We start from the raw sequence: 19945 nt of genomic DNA, 5'->3' as shown, positions 1-19945 counted from the left end.
CCAGTTAACGTGTATTAAGGTTTAAATCTTCCGGACAAAATTATAAAAGTGCCGGTCAAAGGTCTTCTTTGTTATTTATTGAGCTTTAAAACAAATGAATAACAAATCTATATTCGCCACTATTGCCAATCACAGAGCTGCACAGTGATGCTGGTCTAGGTGCGGGCCTGTGGTTGGGGGAGCAGACGGGGGAGGGCGGGAAGTTGTGACGCAGTCTGGGTTATAAATAGAGAGGCGAAGTCCCGCCCATCTACTTCCGACCCATGGGACCCCGGAAGCGGAAAATTATACATTGACGTCAATGGAGAGAGAAAAGTCATCTTTCGATCCCGTTTGAATTGTGCCACGAATGACACATATGATGTTTGTCAAATTAAAAGAACATTTTGCAAGTCAAAAAAATAAAAATGTGTCGTAAAACTGTGAAGTTACAATTTTTTTTGTGTGAAACCGCTCAGTGAACTACAGGTCTCTGGTCTCGCACAATACGCGTCACCATCACAAAGATGGCTGTCACGTTAGTACATTTCACCTGTTTCTTTCAGAATGAGGCGAAAAAGTATAAAAAGAGGTGAAAATCACTACAAGTCTGGGCATGTTGAGAGCTGTACATACACGAAAGGGAGCGGTTCTGTAAGAGCCAGCATGCGGGACCGGCTTTACAAGGTTTCAGTGAGTAATATGAGTGCAATGTCTAAGGTTAATGTCAGCTAGCTAACAAGGTACACTAACGTGTTTTGTTTTAGCAACTAGTTTTCTCCTTAAGAACTTTGTGGTGTCTGTGTATGCTGTGGATAACATTAGTGTTCACAAGAACAAGATACACTCCCGTGTTTTGTTTTAGTTGCTCTTCAGATTGAAGCGGCCAGTTCTATATCGACTATATGTGTGATCTCCTTTTTACATCTCGTTGTGTCATTTGAGTTTATTTGCTGTGTGTAGATTCAAGGATTTTGGTTATCTTGTCCAGGGATGCAAACTTGTCACCTTTCGGCGAAATTCTCCGTTTTGAATCCAAAATAGGTCTTTTTTATGATTCCTGTAGATCTGCAATAAAAATATTTTTGGGGTATGGGAGGGGGTCTGGGACCCGGATTAATGTGCGGCCGCGAGCTTTTTTTTATATATTATAATGAAGCGCGAGCTGTGTGCTCGAGTCTTCCTGTCTGTCGGCTCTGCTCATGATGTATAATAAGCCTCTGCTGCTCGGCTATGATGGTCTAGCTTCAGCAGCTACATTACCTACGGTGCGTTCGTTAATATTAACTGTGCGTCCGGAGTCACTGTGGCACAGACTGGACCGCTGGTGAACAGCTGTTAGAACGGGCCGTTCAGGTGTTCAGAGTAGAGCTCCCTGTCGGAGCGGCAGAGCGTGATATGCACTGAAAAGTTTTTTTTCCCCGTCGCAATATTATCGTTGAGCTAGCTAACTAGCATACATTGTCACTATCTGCTAACGTTAGCTTTAGCCTTCGTTTTCTAATCGTTTTTTTCATAGGCTATAAACAGAGGTGGTATAAGTATATATCTTGTAATTGATTAAAAGTAGAAGTACTCAGTTCTTGTACTTGAGTAAAAGTAGAAGTACCAGAGTGTAGGAATACTCTGTTACAGTAAAAGTCCTGCATTCCAAATGTTCCTCAAGTAAAAGTAGAAAATTATTATTATCAAAATATAGTGAAAGTAGCGACAGTAAAAGTAGTCATTTTGCAGATTGGTCCATTTCAGGATAATATGATATGTTTTATAATGACTGATCATTAAAGTGTTATCAAAGCTGGTAAAGGTGCAGCTAGTTTGAATGACTTTGTATACTGCAGGCAGGGTAGCTTTTGGATTTACTCCAGGTGGAACTAAAGTCTGATTTAACACTTGATTATATTTCACATCATTCATCCACATCTGTAAAGTAACTAAAGGTATTACATACATGTAGTGGAGTAAAAGTACACCATTTACCTCTGAACTGTAGTGGAGTAGAAGTACAAAGTAGCAAAACATTGAAATACTTAAGTAAAGTACAAGTATCTCAAAATTGTGCCAAAGTATAGTACTTGTTGAGTTTATGAACTTGGTTACTTTACACCAGTGGCTATAAAGATAGAAAGACTAAGCCTTGCACAGAGGCATGAAAATACATTTTCAAAATGCTCAACAGTGCTGCCAAAATTATAAACTGACTGCTACACAATTAAAATAAATGCTTTTTATATATTTCTATTAGATGTGACTCTATGGCGTTTCTGTTAATATTAACACTGCTGCTTTAGTTGTTCTGACTGCTAAAATCCTGTTATTCCTAATTTTAAAGCCGATATTCTGTGGGGTCAGGGGGCTCGGATCCTTGTCACCTTTTTCATACCTGATGAGTTTGCATCCCTGTTGTCAATTTGTTTGGTTATCTAGGCACAGCTGTGTGTGACTCCCTCTGGTACACTGGTATGTGTTTTCCTAATGTAGAGAGCATTGATTAATTAATAAACTACACACTGACTCTAGATCCTGACCAAATCCTTATTTTTTGATCAAATGTTTTTCAAAAAAATGTATTGTATATTATATAACAGCTGCACATCACAGACCGGAGTCTCTGCTGCTGTGGACCACGATGGAGGCGATCATCCTCCCCATCCCCAAAGACCCTGCATGGCATGGAAATCTCCTCCTCCTGGAACAATTCTACACCCAGCATATGCTCCCTGTGTTGGCCAGTAGAGAGGAGGACATTTAAATAAACATACTCTTAACACCCTCGGACTCTGCGTTGTGTTTCGTATGTGTGATGGGGTGTTATGCAGAGGGGAGGAAAACAGGACACAGCAGATTGGGATTGTGGTGGAGATGCTGAGCAGTTATTTAATTGTTGCGTGTAATTATTATTATACTGCGTGCTTCTTAGTTATTCCATATTTTGCTTTAACATGGATCTGTATGTAACTCTATATTTACTTGTTATCTACCACACTTCCTTCTACATCATACACCATCATTATACATGGTGTATATAGGATATATATTTATTTGTATACATATCTGTAAATTGTATAATTTTATTTTTCGTATTTGGGATTTCTCTTTTGTCCACTCAAATACACTTGGCCCTTTCTCTTTTCCATTTGGAAAATGGCAGCTGCATATTCTGCTTTTCTCATCTGCTCCCTGTCTGCTCATCTACGATGAGAAAATTATATAATTAATTACTAATAATCATTTAAACCTGTTATTACCAATATTTCACAAATTCTTCATGTAAACTTAAGAGTACAGCTGTATGTTGAGTATGTCAACTTTGCTTGGTTCATCTTACTGGGGGGCAGCTACATGGATGTCAGTGCAGTCCACAATCATTTTGCAGCTGAAGGCAGAATGAATTTATTATTGACTCAGAATGAAGCACAACTTCATGTCATACAATACATTGACTTTATTTGTAATTGTGTAAAAAAATATGAATATTGATTAGCAAGCAGGACCTGCAGGAACAGAGAATGGTGATGGATGGAGCTGGGAAGAGAGAAGAATAAAGAAAACAGATTACTTTATTATCGGATATTAAAAATTCAATTTCAAAACAAGTTGCCGCTCCTACAGTTTTCTAGTAAAGATGATTTCACATGAGCAATGCAAAATATCACACTCAATACGTGTGTCTCTGGGGGGTGCATTGTGCCTTTGATGTATATAAATAATATACCATAACCAAATACTATTACGTACAGTGGAAATCAGGTTGCCAGAGCAGGTCAGTCCAGTGTGCTTGTTCCTCAGGGTCTCAGCAGTTACAGGTGAGGTAAAGAAAATAAAAGAGAAAAAGGTCAGTAACAACACTTTAAAGTAACAACACTGAATAATTATCTCTTTTAATAATTTTCTCTCAGTAATCACTCAACTACTGTCTTTCCAACAAACAGATTGACTCACTCTCACTATCATCACAATGAAACACGTCCAGAAGAATGTCATGCAAAGCTGCCTGCCTTCCTTCCTTCGACTCTCCCTGAACTGCCTGATCTTTTAATGGTCAATGTTAACCATTTGTGCAGATAGCATTAAGTAGAAAAGATCGCTGATACTAATGTGGGGTTAGCCTACCTCCCGCCCCCTTAGCACCTGGTGGAGGGGGCGATAGGCTCCTCTTCAAATGTTTCACAAAATACTTACCATCATGACTACTCTTACTGTTTAACATTTCGGTTTACTTCGTGTTAAGGCTAATACAAATGACAAGGCTAAGTAATGTAATATAATGCTAACTAACATGCTCGCTACTAGCTAGGTAGCTAACTTGACTATGTTCCATGCAAAACATGTATATTACCTGATATGTTTGGTCCAACGACTCCTGGTCCTTTCATCAGACGGGAAGCGATAGAACGAGCAAGTGGTATGATCTCTTTTGTGATTACAACCTCGTACAAAGCACACAGGCATCTTGTAAAAGTGAATTTATTGGAGCAATCTCTTATATTTATTGGAGGGAATAAATCAGTCTTCTTCTTCCTCTTTGCTTTGCGAGTCACAACCAGTCTTGGAGCATTATCGCCTATGACATCACTTACGCGACCCAGAATGCATTTGGGATTTGTAGTCTTTCTAGTTGCGTATTATTCATAGTCTTATATTTCAGCAGTTTTACGACAAACTGTGACTTTTTTTGCATGGAAATGATTGTTTAAGATTGACAAACATCATATGTGTCATTCGTGGCACAATTCAAACGGGATCAAAAGATAACTTTTCTCTCTCCATTGACTTCTATGTATAATTTTCCGCTTCCGGGGTCCCATGGAGGCTCCCGGAAGGGGAGGGACTTCGCCTCTCTATAGGAGTGTGTGTGTGAGTGGAGTAGAGATGGCAAATCCGGATCCTTTTATGGATTGGAGTCTTATGAGTCAGTCATTGAAGAGATCCGGATCATACGAGTCATATGAGTCATCATCACCAAGACAGTAGAAATCCTACCGGTGAATCCGAAAAGTTGTTGCATTTCACGAGCACATTAAACTGACGTTATATTAACCTCCGCTACACAGTGCCTTTTGCTTTAATAAAAAATGTTGATCACAAAAAAAGGGTTATTTTGTGATTTGGCGAATCTGAGTCTGCTGTTGACTCGTGCATGACGACGAGTCTGCTGGATCTCTGGATCTGCTGTTATACGGTTACGGCTCTGAGTCCGCACGAGTCTGCTATGTTTTGCACAGTGAGTCAGGATTTGTGAATCTCTGAGTCTGCTGTTGACTCGTGCATGACGACGAGTCTGCTGGATCTCTGGATCTGCTGCTATCAGTGAAGGTTCTAGACCAATTTGACTGGGGGGGCCAGGCTGGGGCCAGTTATTTTCTGAGGGGGGCACAATAAATGCAGGACGAAAAAGACAAAGACAGTATGAAGTAATTGCGCATACACCTAAGAAAACAATGCAATACAGTTTGTATTAATAATTTGTTTCATTACACATTATTATACGCTTACCTTTGTGTGCTGTTTGGGTCTGTGGGACCCGTTGTCAGTGTTTACTAAAAGAAAATGTATGCAATTTAATTATTTGAACCTGCTTTATTTGGGGGTGGACCTAATCTTCTCGAGGGGGGTCCGGGGGCATGCAGCCCCGGGAAGATTTTTTTTTAAATGTTGAAGTTAAATGCATCAATCTGGAGCACTTTGGGCACAAAATGAATTTATGGATACAGCTCTCAACACTCATGAAAGAGAGCTGTATACTTTTCAATTATCAACAAATCTTTAGAATATGATCACAACCAATAACAAATCATTTAAACTTGTTTATTCTTATCTTATGTTACCTATAGTTATTATTCTTTCTTTTTATTTATGCACATTTTACTAATCACTCCCCTTTTAAACAGTTTTTTTTTTCTGTCCTATAGTACACATTGGAATGACTTCTTTATTTTTTACAACACATCAAATAGATAAAGCTGTGCTCTCGCTCTCGCTCTCGCTCTCGCTCTCGCTCTCGCTCTCTCTCTCTCTGTCTCACTCGAGTCTGTGTGCTCCTCCGTGGCGATGACGGCTTGCGTTAAAAAAACAAACAAAACATATTTGTAAATTGGGGGCTATTGAGGGCTTGCGCGATACCGGTAGCTCGTGATCGACGTGTTGGAGACCCTTGCTCTAATGGGTCCGACTAGAATGACAAATATTGTTACTTATACCTATTCCGTCAGCCAAGGAATCTTTTAATCATAATTTTTTTTTCATTTTTAGGGGGGCCACAGGGGGGTCCAAAGTCAGTGTTAGGGGGGCATGGGCCCCCCCCTGCCCCCCCCCCCCCCTAGAACCGCCCCTGGCTGCTATACGGTTACGGCTCTGAGTCCGCACAAATTTGCTATGTTTTGCACAGTGAGTCAGGATTTGCGAATCTCTGAGTCTGCTGTTGACTCGTGCATAATATAGCCGCGGGAGCCGCCTCCCAAGAGTCCCCACGAGTCTGCAGGAAGTTTCACTGATCTGCGTCCCCTCCCCTGAGCCAAACGATAACTTCTGGAAGCTATCCTACTTGCTAAAGGTTAGGCAGATGGACTGGGGTAGGCCTACTGTAATGTTATTTTACATGTTATAAAAAGAGTAGCGAGTGACGCAATTGACTTTAATTTGTAAGTCACACCAGGTGTAGGACTCAAAGGACTCGGGTTAATGGAGAGGGGAGACTCGTCACGACCAGCTAATTTCTAGGATCCGGGTTAATGATCCGGATTAATCAGGACTCGCCCATCTCTAGAGTGGAGTGAGAGAGTGTGTGAGGTTGAACCCACAAGCTATCCCTGTACCTGTGATCATCTAGAAAATAAGAGTTATTAAAGCCTAATAACTGGAAGCCTGTTTCCGACTTCATCTGTGAACGTTACAATATAATACATGGAGCCTCTCTTTTTCCTCCCTCTCTTCGGACAGCGTCAGTGTCTGTCTCAAGAAGCAGCTGATCCAGTAATGAGTGACCCGGCCGACAGTAAAAATAAACATATTTATAACTAGTTTAGGTAGTTTGAGAGGTAATTAAAATAGCTAAGGGTGATGATCTGACTTGAAGTGTGGGTTTTGCTCATGGGCGAAGTTTGAACTTTAAGGTTGGGGGTGCCAAAAAATAACTACAAATGTAATGTATAGCTATAGGCTGCAACACAAGGATTAATACATGAAAATTGATCAGGATAGCCTACAGGCTACTGCAGGTGTGTTTTCATAACTAATATGCCCAATAGATGAAATTACTATGGCAGCGGAACTCGCCGCAAAATAAAACGGCTGCTGCGGCACATACTGCTGCTATAATTAGGCTATAACACAGAGGTCTGTAGGATCAATGTTCCCCAATGCTCACACACTTTTTAATGAACTGTATAGGCATACTAACTAATAACTGTAGGATATAAGCACAGCAGTTTTATCACATTTTGACCTAATTTCAGCGATGAAAACAAAGCCAACCAACAAAGTAATGACTTTTGTTCACCGTCATCTAGTGATTATGATCTCCATGCATTCAGCGTCTCTGCCCCACAACTGTCAGCAGCGGCCGCTAGCAGGACCGAAGCATGTGAGCACAACGCAAACGGGAGGATTTGGAGGATTTTGGTTTGAGCGTGGAGCGGTGTCTGCTGCTTACTGCAGCTGGCTATCCCCGGATGCAGATGCTGCGCAATTACGCATTTAAGCTCAACAAAACGAAATAATTTGAATGAATGGCTTAGGGTACCTAGTGCAGCATCAGGCGCCTCTTTTTCCGGCTGGCATAGATGTCCACTATCTTCTCAACTGACAGTTTTGCAGTCAAATCTCCCTCAATGTGCAGCAGGGCCAGATCAGAAAATCTCTCCTGGATCATTGTAGTTCTCAGCCAGTTTCTGATCCTCCTCATTGCTGAGAAACTTCTCTCTGATGTCGCTGATCCAATGGGCAGTGTCAGTGCAAGCTGGAGTAATGGGAAGAAGTTTGGATAGCTCTCCTTGCTTACTTCGTTTTGCAGGTCCTTCAGGTTAATGGGAGATTGGACAGCACATTTTATCAGGTCCATTTCTGCTGTCACCAGCTGTGGATGGACGATCTTGAGGCTTGCATATTTTCTCAGAAGTGGTTCAATGCCTTTCTTCTCACACTTTATCACAGCATCACATGCCGCTGCAAGCTCCATGGCTTCACCTGAAAACCGTCTGTCCAACTCGGCCATCATATTGTCCAGCACAGGGAGATATAAATGACAGTAGATGGCGTGAGCCTCAAATTGTCCGTCTATTTCCTCATTCCTTTCATCTCGTTGGCGCTGCCCAAGTGTGGGCCCCACTACATACTGGTAAAGCGACAAAGGGGGTCTTGAACTTATTTTTCGCTTTACCATGGAGGGGGGGTCACTTTCTGCAGTGGCAACTGGCATGCCGACGTCCTCGCCAAACTGCTTGATCTGGCTCCATATGTCTTGCCAACCTTCCTCCTCTCCTCTGCGTTCCCTCAAGTGTGCTCTCAGACTGTTGATCGTGGAGGCAGGATCTGCAAGTGTTGTGGATTTGGACTGAAGTTTCTTGTGAACAACGTGCACAACCCGCAGTAGGTCCTCAAGGACAATGAGGCAGGCGATGAAGCCAGGTGTGGTCATGTGATTATACAACCCACTTGCTTCCACTGACCATTTCTCTCCTTCATCCACCATCTCCTTCAGACAGCGTGTGATAGGCACATAATGTGATTTAACCGCAAAGACGCATCGCCATTTGCTCGCCCAACGCGTGTCACTGGGTTGCCCAATTTCCTTTGCCTTCATCTCGAGTGTTTTCTGCATCGCCAGAAACCTGTGGTGGTTGCTTGGTTCTGAAAACACGGAGTACAGCTTATCAATAACATTTAACGTCATTTTGATGTCTCTGTTGACTGTGCATGATTCCACCAGGACCAGATTAAGTTTATGGGCCTTGCAGTGTACGTAGATGGCAAAGGGGTAATCTTCCTTGATACGCTGCTGCACTCCAGTTAAATGCCCAGACATAACTGAGGCCCCATCATACGACTGTGCGACTATTGGGACGTCCTGCAGTCCACATGACTCCAACCCCTTCTTGATACCCTCAACAATCCCAGCAGCATCTCGGGAGGCAGAGCAGTCAATGAAGCAGATTAATCGCTCCTTAACCTGTAGCTTTTCTGCATATCTGATACACACAGACAGTTGTTCAGACTTTGATGATTTGGCCTCATCCGCGATAACCATGAAAAAACCAGTCTCACGCACTGCATTTGCTATTTCCTCTCTGACTAGCTCTGCACACAAAGAGATGACCTCGTTTTGAAAATCTGGACTTGTACAATTAAAGTACTTCTCATCCTGCATTTTGCGGAAACTTGGGTCATACTTGCCGAGGAAGTCGCACAGACTCAAAAAGTTTCCCTTTGTTTCATCATCATCATCATCATCCGGCTTGCTTTTATCTGTTTCTGTATCGACTGTATTTGTGTGCTTTTTTTCATTTTTATTTTCTTGTATTTCCTTTTTTCTCCATTGTATTTCCCGATGTCCACGGAAAGGGAGGCCCAGTTGAGACAGCAGCTTAACGACATCCACGACCTTTGTCAAATACTCCCTGTTTTTATCCACTGTGTTCTGGTGACTGGTTGACAAGTGGACTCTGACAGATCCATGCTTTTCAGTTTCCTTGTAGCCCTCCCACAGTCTCATGCAGGCCTTGTGTTTTTCACAAGAGCTATGCTTTATCAGCCTCTCAGTTAGCTTACTCCAATATCGCCCGCCTTGTTTAGCTAGTGTGTCTTCCTCCTCTCCAATCTCCTTGGGAAAGTGGCGGCAACAAAAACAAAACACTGCGTCCCTTGAAATCGAGTACTCCAGCCACGGATGCTTGTTATAAAAGAATGCAGAAAAGCAACGATTTCTATCTCAAATTTTGTGTCTTGCGAAAACGGGAAGCACTGGCTGTTTGGGGCCCACACTTTTATCTCCTAGGTCACTGGGAAGTTGACCGCCATCAGAGGCTGTCTCACAGGGATTGCAAGCGGCGGGAGCTGCGGTGCCGACCGGCGCCAAGATGTGGTGGCTGGTCGACGGGCGAGGCGGGACTGGCGGGTCCGGAGCAGGTGCAGCTTGGGTGGCAGCAACGGTGGCGCTGGAACTTGAATCCGAAACTGGAGTTGTTTTGGTTGCGAAGAACCTGCGTATATCCATTTTTTTAGTCTTCTCCTGTCAGGTTTTGGCGGCTGGCAGACTCGACTTGTCTGAATTTGAGTGCTCAAAGTGCGCATGTGCGTGCAGCGTGTGAGGGCGCAGCAGCTGCACAGATCGTCTGTGTAGACTCATTTTTGAGTAATGTTCTGTCTCTGACAGCAGTACACACTGAGACAATATGTTTGTGGATTTAAATTTATTATGTTTATTGAGTTTGCATTTATTGATATAGCGTTCCAGAGTTATATTTATCTAGGCCACCTACTATCTGTACATCATAACAAAAAAAAAAAAAAAAAGACTCCGGCCACCAGGGGGTGCCGGGCACCCCGGGAACCCCCCCAAACTTCGCCTATGGTTTTGCTCCGTTCACCGCTGCATCACAGCGGGAGGAGCTGCAGGTGAGCAGAGCTGCGTGTCTCCGTCCTGTCAGATTAGACTTCACTCGCGTTTATGTCCATATCGAGAGAAAGATAAATAATCTGAATTCAGTGTGCAGATTACTTTGACGCGGGGGGGAGCAGCAGAGGTGGGGAGAGGCGGGGCTATTGCGTCATCATTATCAGAAAATTATCGTATAGGGCGTACACACGGAGCCGTTGGACCCCCCAGAGCGTTGCTTATGCCGTTCTATCCACCTTGGGACCCGTTATCGTTTCCGCAGTTGTTTACTGTCATATTCGGTCGTCCTCGTGTGGCCGAATATATATGACACTAAACAGTAACGACAGTTTTTGTCCTTGTGTGGCCGGGGCCTGAATGTGTCTCCACCTGCGTCTCAATTGACCACTTGTGATTGGATCGCATGTCATTGTGGACAGAACCAGTGTAAGCTATTTTGTTGAATTGTCTTTGAGCAAAGTGCTTTATGGAAATCAAAGTTATCTCTGCTAAGCATTGATGCAGTGTTGTCTAGGGCTTTTTTTGTGAAAGGTTAAAAACTACTTAAATTGGCTGTTGATAATGTTGGAGCAAGAAAGAGTGTGCCATCTTGGTTCAAGCTACAGTGTTATTATTTGATTACCTTAATAAGTATAAGCACAACACATACCTCTTGGCTGCACTCGCTTACTGTCAAAAAATGAGAGAAAAAGTAGGGACAAATAGGAAGCATTAGCTCTACACTACAAAAGTTAAAGTATGCATAGTCCACCAAATGGTTCTAGAAATCGGATCACAATGCATCTTGGTGGTCGATTCAACTTATTTAAAACAGTCCACTTGTGATCGCATCGACCAAGACAGAGAGAGTAGCTCGAGTCCATTTTCATTCAATATTAATTGAATTTTCCTTGGCCACATTTAGTAATTCTTAATTTAGGTTGTGTTCACCTTTAACGTTACATTGGCAGATGCCTCTCTTCAGTAAGCTTGTGGCACATTCTGTCAACTCACTGTCCCTAATGTATGATTATTGCTGCGTACCTGGACTCACATTCAGGTTCAGGTCCGGACTCAAGTCCAGAGGTTCAGGTTCAGGTCCGGACTTATAAGTCCGGACCTGAACCCATGGCTTGTGTCAAGTTGTGTGAGTAACTAAAGTGAACTTATTGTGAGCTAATTATCAATTGAAAATAGACTCATAATCAGATCAAATTCAAACTCGGCAGGTGTATTGTGCTCCCTTCCAACTTGTGTCTACATTTCTCTACACAGTACAAATGTAAAAAAAAAACGTTTTGCCACTTAGTCTACAAATGACTTATGACAGCAACTACAATGACACATTTATTTCATTTACCAAACTAAGGTAACCAAACCGTCATTGAGTTGACTGAGCCTAAATCCCTAAAACTTTGCTGAAAGGTAGAGTAGACTATACGCATTACACTGTTACACACCTACTATACAGTATACACTGTTGGGACTGTACAGTCAGAGTGTACTGTACTGTCTGTACACCATGTCTTTTCTACAACTCTACATGTGTACATTATACAGTACATATGTGAGCCTCTCCGCTCACACAGGGTTCAAATAGGGACGGAAAGAGCAGGTTGGTTGAACACAGGCGTTTATTAACTCCAAACTAAAATATGCGCTGGTCTCAAACGTTGCCCGGGTGGGAAACTTCACAGGTCCTTTGGCGACCTTCCAGGATCCCGCCTACTGCGAAACAGACCAGAACCAGGTTACGACATGCTTTTATTCCGGCACTGATTACCTGATTCCGATCAGCTGTCTGGCCTCCGGCCAAGCCACTCCCTTCACTCCAGCAGCCAGCGCCCAAACCACACCCCGCTGCCACAACATACTACATACATAGTGGTGTACATACATACAATTTTTACATCGCTAGCTTCCCTTGACGTCACACAGATCTCGCGAGCAGTTGCGATATTTCACGAGACTTCGTGAGTTCAGTAATGGCCGCCATATCAGGAGCTGACACAATGTTTTTCGTCTTTTCTCAGTGCAAATTTCTCGATCTATGGAAGGTTTGAGATGGTTTAGAACAAAAAGGAGAATGCTAGTTTTTTTGCGAGTCCAAGTACCGGTTCCCGACGTTCCGGTTTTAACCGGACTTGAACCGAAACCTTTTACAAGTCCAGTACCGGTTCGGCGTACCGGTACGCAGCACTATGTATGAGTGATGGTTATTCCTCTTCATACCCTGCAAGCTTCTTCTGCCAAGAACACAAACATCTTTCTACAGAGTCATAGTCAGTGAAGATAAAAAGCTCTTCTGTTTTATAAGCTTCTGAGAAAAAAATATTTTCTCCGGACAGTTTTCGTGTCTTCATCGTATTCTGGTCATCAAAGGCCTGGCAAGAGTTCAGACTCATGTAATCTGATTTTAGGAGGATTGAAGAAGAAGAGACTCTCCTTTTGCTTCTGATATAAACAATCAGGACACTCATAAACTGAGAGCCCAACCTTTGTTCTTACTAAAGGGTTATAACTGATTTAAAGCATTAGAAATCTGCGTTGGTCTCTTTCCTCTTTTATGCTTTATAATATCCTGGTGGAATGGCTCCAAAATGGTGGAACAACCTCCCTGTTGATATCTGGACTAAATCTACACACACTGAATACCCATGAGTTTCCACTGCACGTTGGCCATTAACCTAACATTAAAAACATTTTTATATTTAGCTCAATTGAAACCCATGATGAACCAGCACTTATTGTACAATGGTTTTGTATCTTAATTTCTTATACAGTGGTGCAGTTATGAGTCCTAAAACGAGAATGAGTTAGCATTTTACCACGTTCGGTTCCCCTTGTCTCGAATTCAAACAGTTTGTTTAACGTGTTTGTGGCCTGAAATAAGATCTATGGTTAACACAAGCCAAAGAGATTTTCCCCTTTTGTATTAATGACCCCACTCGTGAAGGTCCAAAACCTTTAAGTGTCATAAAAACGGTGGTTGCTAACAAGTGACTGAATGAGACTACTTAACCATCATACCGACACAAGTCCACCTTTAGCTTAGTTGATATGAAGCCGTGGAACACTGATGTGGTTTGTTTATAGCATAATGTTAGTTTATAATTTTGCCAATTTCATTAAACGTATTAAGCGTCATAAACGTGTGTTGGCCAAAAAGCAAATGGTCTGCAATATACCAAAAAGCAATGGGGAAATCCCATTACTTTTTGTCGAGGGAGCTCTTGCGATGCTCACTTCCATGTCGGCCTACAAAGATAAGTCATCACTGCACCACTATATATTTATTATTCTAAGTGGAATGTTATGTTATAATAGCTGCAAACATCATAGCCGGACTTGCAGCCTGCTGGAGGACAAAACCTTAATTAAATGTCCTTTGAGAGTTTGACACTTCTCTTTTGTAATATTAAAAAATGTGACGTATTATACTGTATACCTAGAACAGAATCCCCACATATATAGTATTTTATTCCCAGAAAATATAAAAACAAGAGTATTAAAAGCCTCTTGGAAATATCGTGGTAAAGTTTCTTTTTGAAGTCTTCTCCTAAAGTAGCAGTTGCTGGTTAGAGTTACTGTTTGCATGAAACACACACTTTATTTGGGAGTAATTTGCATTTAAGGATGCTGATGAATCCAGTAAGGACCAGAGTTTAATGTTATTGCGGGAGCTTAAATTCTTGACTTTATTTCAAAAGGTCCTATGCAGGTTACAAACAGCCGCCGCGTGATCAAAACAAGATATGGAAGTTTAGCGAAGAGAAGGGCACACTTGACTTAATTAGAAGGGAGACTTGTTTCTCGGTGCTGACTTATACTCGCCTTGTTTTCCCTCAACTGTGCCTTCCCATTATTTCTGTAACATACAGTTATGAAAGTCTGTGCTGATTTCAACAAACCTGCTGCACCCTCATGCTCATTTTAACACATTAACATTGTTTTCAACAACTAGATGAGCCTTGATGAAAGAGATTTGATTAGAAAATGGTGGCTTATGAAATGAAGTCTAGAATAATTCAGTTAATGCTTATATGATGATTGCACTTCCCTTTTAAACACGTATCAATACTTACTACAACACATTTTATGCTTTTATACACATTTAATGACCGACAAATGTTACGACCTAAAGATAAAAGAAATGTACTTGAATGGGCTCTGATTTTAAGTAATTGTAATTTACCAATATTACATTGACTTGATGTTGATCAGATTGATGAATTATGGACATAGTTTTGTAATCAGCAGAGCCACATTAAATCCCCTGTAGGGAAAGCAAAACTCTCAATAGACATATACTCCAACCTCCTGTGGAGCGGGGGGAAGTGAAAGGGAATTTACAAATGGAGATCATTCCACATTAATATCCCCGGGTGAGTTTCGATGCCAATAAAATCAACCGAGGAGTGACGACACTATCAGCTAGCCCCTGTCAATTAAAATATATCTGCTGATGTAGTTTTATTGCAGCCACTTAAATCAATAATTTAGATATCAAAGTGGTGGGCTCGTATATCAAATCATTTTATAGAGAGTAATGATCATCTTGAGGACCCTGGTTTTCAACGCATTAATGTTCTACCAAGACTTTTTTCGGTTTTATCTGCAGGATATTTAATTTCTAGAATACATTAAAAGATTTATAACACAATGTATCTGTCCCTCCAAACCCTGTCTGTAGCACTCCGCTCGAGCCAATTGGTTCTTCCCAAAGGAGTAAATCTCCAAAAACTGGGTCACAATATGTTTCAATAATTTTTCATGATAGCTCAATGAATTTTGGTTCCGGCCTATTGGTTGGTCAGGCACTTTGGTTCAGAATTAATTAATTTAACATCTACTGAATGGATTGACAGACAGTCATGGTCCCCAGGGGATGAACCCTATGGAAAATGGTGAACCCCAGGTTTGGGTTTCAATGCAATTTGGTGCACATATTGGTGTTCCCTTTCAGGATTAATTGCAAATAAAATGGTAATTCCATGACACCTTTTAATCAGTCCGATATTTTTTGTTTATGACCATATACCTGCAAAGCGAATAACATTCCCTTAAGCCTCAACCGTACCTCTGTTTAGTGCTACTTATGTCATATCATAATAACGTGCTAAAGACGAAGATTGGCTGTGTTCAAATCACTCATTACTCACTGTTAGTCTACTAAATAGACATTTTGTATTGCTGACCCAACCCATCGTGAGAATTATCATACCCTATAAAGTGTTCCACAATGCATCGTAAAAAGTTGTTTACAACCGATGGTCACTCACCAAGTACTATATTCCATCATGCATTGTGCGGAAGGCAAACAAACAAGAGGAGAGAAAGCGGTACCACTTTACAATAAGACTACCCTTATAAAGGGTTTGTAATTAATGTATTAATTAGGTTGTGAACACTTTATAAATCATTAAACTCAATGTGACCACGCCCTAATCTATGCATAACTTTAAGGCTTAATATAACTTAAACAAATTATAAATGTTAGTAACTCATAAATAAATGGTCATAAAGAGATGCCAAGCAACATCAAGATGGATGGGGGGGAATCAACTCGTTGAACAACAGATACCAAGGATGCTGGCTGATGAAGAAGACGAAGTAAGCTAGTGCCAATATAAGGTTTATGGCACGTTTCCACTGCAGCGCGGAGCCCGGCCTCGCTAGGCCTCGTTAGGCCTTTTTAGGACCGGCTCACTTTATGGCGCGTTTCCATTACAGTTTAGGAACTGGGGCAGTATCTATAGTAACGCAGTGTAGGCGGAGCGATCGACTTTTTGGCGGGCGGAGCGACGCTGCTTAAAACTGCCGTGACAGCATCTTCGATGTGACACAACTCACACAACACACAACAATGGAGGATGTGGAAGTGATCGTTTGCTTGTTTTTGCTGTGTGGCTTCTTATCATAACAAAGAGGGCAAGACGAGGTATAAAAGAAGCTGACGGGAGAGTTTTGGCAGTCCTACAACGCCGCAGAGACTACAGGACGACTCCAATCACTACTACTATTTCTTCTTCTTCTACACTACAATGCTACTTGGTAAGCTAACGTTCGCTAACTAGCAATGTGTTTAGGCTCACGCTGCCTATACAACCAAAGTGTTTCAAGTATTTAATTAATTGTAGCTACCACTTTTACGTATTAAAATATGTATGCTTTTGCTTATGTATTTCAGAAGAGGAGGAGGGCAGGGGCATACGAGAGGGTCTAATGCGCTACCTGAATACCTAGAACAGGGGTGGGGAACTTCCGGCCCCCGGGCCGTATACGGCCCGCGAGACCAATTGGTGCGGCCCTCGAGGTAATTTATAAACACACGCAAAAAAGAAAAAAATGAAAGAAATCTAGACCCCAAAAAAATTAAACAAGCGAGTGCCTGTTTTTCCTGGCCAAGGTCAGGGTCCTTGAACACAACACGAGCCTAACGTGTCATCACCTGTTCATCACGTGGTATATATCTCGTCTTACAGGGGTGCAGTTCTGCCGGAGAGCACCAGAACGTCGCTCCAGAACTTTCACAAATTGCATTACCCATAAGCACATGCCGCAGTTTATGCGTGGCTGTGTCTTTAGTTGAAAGCCCAGTGGCGATCTGTTCATCTGTCATACTGATCATACAGTCAATAACTTTGTTGTTATTAGCATCTGGTTAGCTAGCTATGCTAACGAATATAAGGAGCTTTTTCTACAACCAGTGAGGTAAAGGCACATCTTTATATGATCATTATAGTTATACAAAAATAAGAGAATAAAGTAAACAGGTATAACATACTACAGTATATGACAGTAAAAAAAAAGTTGTTATTAATAAACAAGAATACAGTTTGAAAGGAGAGTGATTTGTAAAATATCCGTAAAGAAAAAGAAATCTGCTTACAGTTCTGTTTCATATGGGTGTTGAGAGATGTATCCATAGATCTCTTCATGTTGCTCTCAAAGTGCACCAGATTGATGTTTTTAACTTCAACATTTTAAAAACAAATCTCCCCGGGGGAGCATGCCCCCGGACCCCCCTAGAGGAGGTTAGGTCCCCCCCCCCCCCCACACTTAAATCATGTTCACATGGATAGGAAACTAAATACATTTGGACACATCTTGTGTCTATATCTTTCTGTTTTGGTGGTCATGCCACAACCGTGTCATGGTAAGATATCTGGATTAAGAGGTTGCTTTTTCTTTGCACAGCATGAAAGAAAGGCGAAATGATGATGGCTGTGATTTTAGTATTTTTAAGCAGAGGTCAATAATTTGTACGGCCCTCGGAGGATGTTGTAAAAATTGAAATGGCCCTTGAGAGGAAAAAGGTTCCCCACCCCTGACCTAGAATGTATAATGTAATACCTAAATATTTATTGTATTGTATTGAACATAAATAAATCTCTTTTTTTTCCATATACATGTGTTTGTCAAAAGATTTAAACAAACAAAATGTAATCAGAATTGACTATTTAGTAAATATTTGAATTTCAAGCACCAGTACTTACTGCCCCATAATAATAATCTAATAAATTAAGCAAATATCAAAGCAAACTATAAACATAAATACAAAAGTGTAAAACACAGCAAAACTATATTCATAAATGCAAGTGTAAAAAATTGTAAACATGGATGGAGGCTAAAGTATCCACAGCATAAAATAATATATGATTATTATGATGGTTTCTCTGAAAGACAAAGCCTCAAGGTTCAAGATGTTTTATTTTGTCATACGAACATAGCTACAGTGTAGTTATGACAATGAAAATCTTAGTTCACAGGCTCCTCCAACATTTCAACACAATAACACAGGTAAACAGAAATATAGAGCACGTAAATATTAAGCGCTGTGCACCGCTCTCTTTGTATAGGTTTTTTCTTTTGTTCTCTCTTCTCTTTGAAATATATAAGCAATGTGTTGTTTGAGTCTAATACAACGAGGGTATTACAATTGAGCAATTTTTACTACATGTATTATTTATTTATCATGTATTGTTAATACCATTACAAAATATGTAATGTTATGTTTTAGAGGAGGACCTCAAGCTAGCAAACTCAATTTCAAAAAGTACGCAGAGTTGTCCTGCAAAAGAGTTAAAATGTATTATTTAACCAAGTATTTATTCTCTTATTTGCTTTAATTGCAACAGATGATAAAGGTCTCACTGTGATAAGTATTTTTTCCTAAATCCATAAACCCCTGTACAGTGCTTTGTGGACGATGATGGTGTTTATGATATTTCGGACTGCAGAGGGACGCCTAGATCAGTGGTTCCCTGACTCTTTTTTTTTTAACATATAATTGTAACGCAATACATGATTGTCACTAAAATCCTTTTCTCAACATTACAATAATAAAAATAAAATAATTGATTAATTAATTTGAATACAAATTCAAGTTAGTAGCTATTATAGGCATAAAAAGACAGAAATGTATAATTGTTTCTTTAATAGAAATGTTTCTTCTGCCCGTAAAGTGTCCAAACCAGGCTTGTCTGGATAAGCGCATTTTTAAACCATAGTCATTGTCCATGCCGGTTTCAGTTGGATTATTTGTCACAGTTGCTCCGATCAGATCGGTCTCCTCCATTTTGTAGATTATTTACGACTTTTGAATCCACATAAACACATCGGCAAAATCCGGCTTACTTTGAGCATGTGTTTTAAACAGTTTAATCCCTTTGTGAATTGTTTCCACTTGTGCCCTCCTTTAATTTCTTCATACAGCGGGAATCCAAATGAATGAATCCTGAGTCCAATAACCATCAAAGTCACTCCAATATTGCTCCTTAATTTCGCTTTCATCCTCCTTTAACAACATACTTCACATTCATCCAGTTTGTGACAGTAGTTGTAGCATTTTGAGACTTTGAAACTTTAATTAGCGCAGTTGCCCCCCCCTGTGTGTGTGTGTGTGTGTGTGGGGGGGGGGGCAACTTCCAACAGGAGTAATTTGGGGGGGCTCTTGGGAAAAAAGGTTGGGAACCACTGGCCTAGATGATGCCATCTTTCTGTATGATCGCTGTTGGGTGCAATTATTTATCAACACGCGATAAGATAAGTCAAAGAACTATTTTATTGATCCCTATTTGGGAAGTGTTTTGTTGCAGCAGCATAAAAAGGCATGACATTGTACAATACAAATAATAAAAATAAAATGTTTGTATTGCAGCAGCATAAAAAGACATGGCATTGATTGTAAAAATAAACATTTTAAAGATAAAAATAAATAAATGCTTTTGAATAATTTTGGGGAATATTTCTAATGTAAAATCTTCAATAAATATGGTATAATCTTCAATAACGTTACTATTATATTTCTACCAAACTCGCTACACACATCAATAGTCTCCTGTTGGTCATACTACTTTTGGTGAATATTTA

General features: G+C 40.8%; 2 long non-coding RNA genes across 2 annotated transcripts; one reads left to right on the top strand and one right to left on the bottom strand.

Annotated features, from left to right (window-relative positions):
- The first annotated feature begins 230 nt into the window (after positions 1 to 230).
- LOC307020947 lies at positions 231 to 2754 on the top strand. The gene is made up of 2 exons (XR_013803025.1): positions 231 to 672; positions 2568 to 2754. It is a non-coding gene; the product is annotated as an uncharacterized lncRNA (long non-coding RNA).
- A 650-nt stretch (positions 2755 to 3404) lies between these two features.
- On the bottom strand, positions 3405 to 4811 carry LOC307020948. Its single transcript, XR_013803026.1, has 2 exons — positions 3718 to 4811; positions 3405 to 3504 (listed from the first exon to the last, which is right to left on the bottom strand). It is a non-coding gene; the product is annotated as an uncharacterized lncRNA (long non-coding RNA).
- Between the last annotated feature and the right edge of the window lie 15134 nt (positions 4812 to 19945).

This window comes from Notothenia rossii (assembly GCF_949606895.1).
Source record: "Notothenia rossii genome assembly, chromosome: 9".
Taxonomy (NCBI): Eukaryota; Metazoa; Chordata; class Actinopteri; order Perciformes; family Nototheniidae; genus Notothenia; species Notothenia rossii.
The sequence above is the reverse complement of the archived record's forward strand: the minus strand, read 5'-3'. Positions and strand labels throughout refer to the sequence as shown.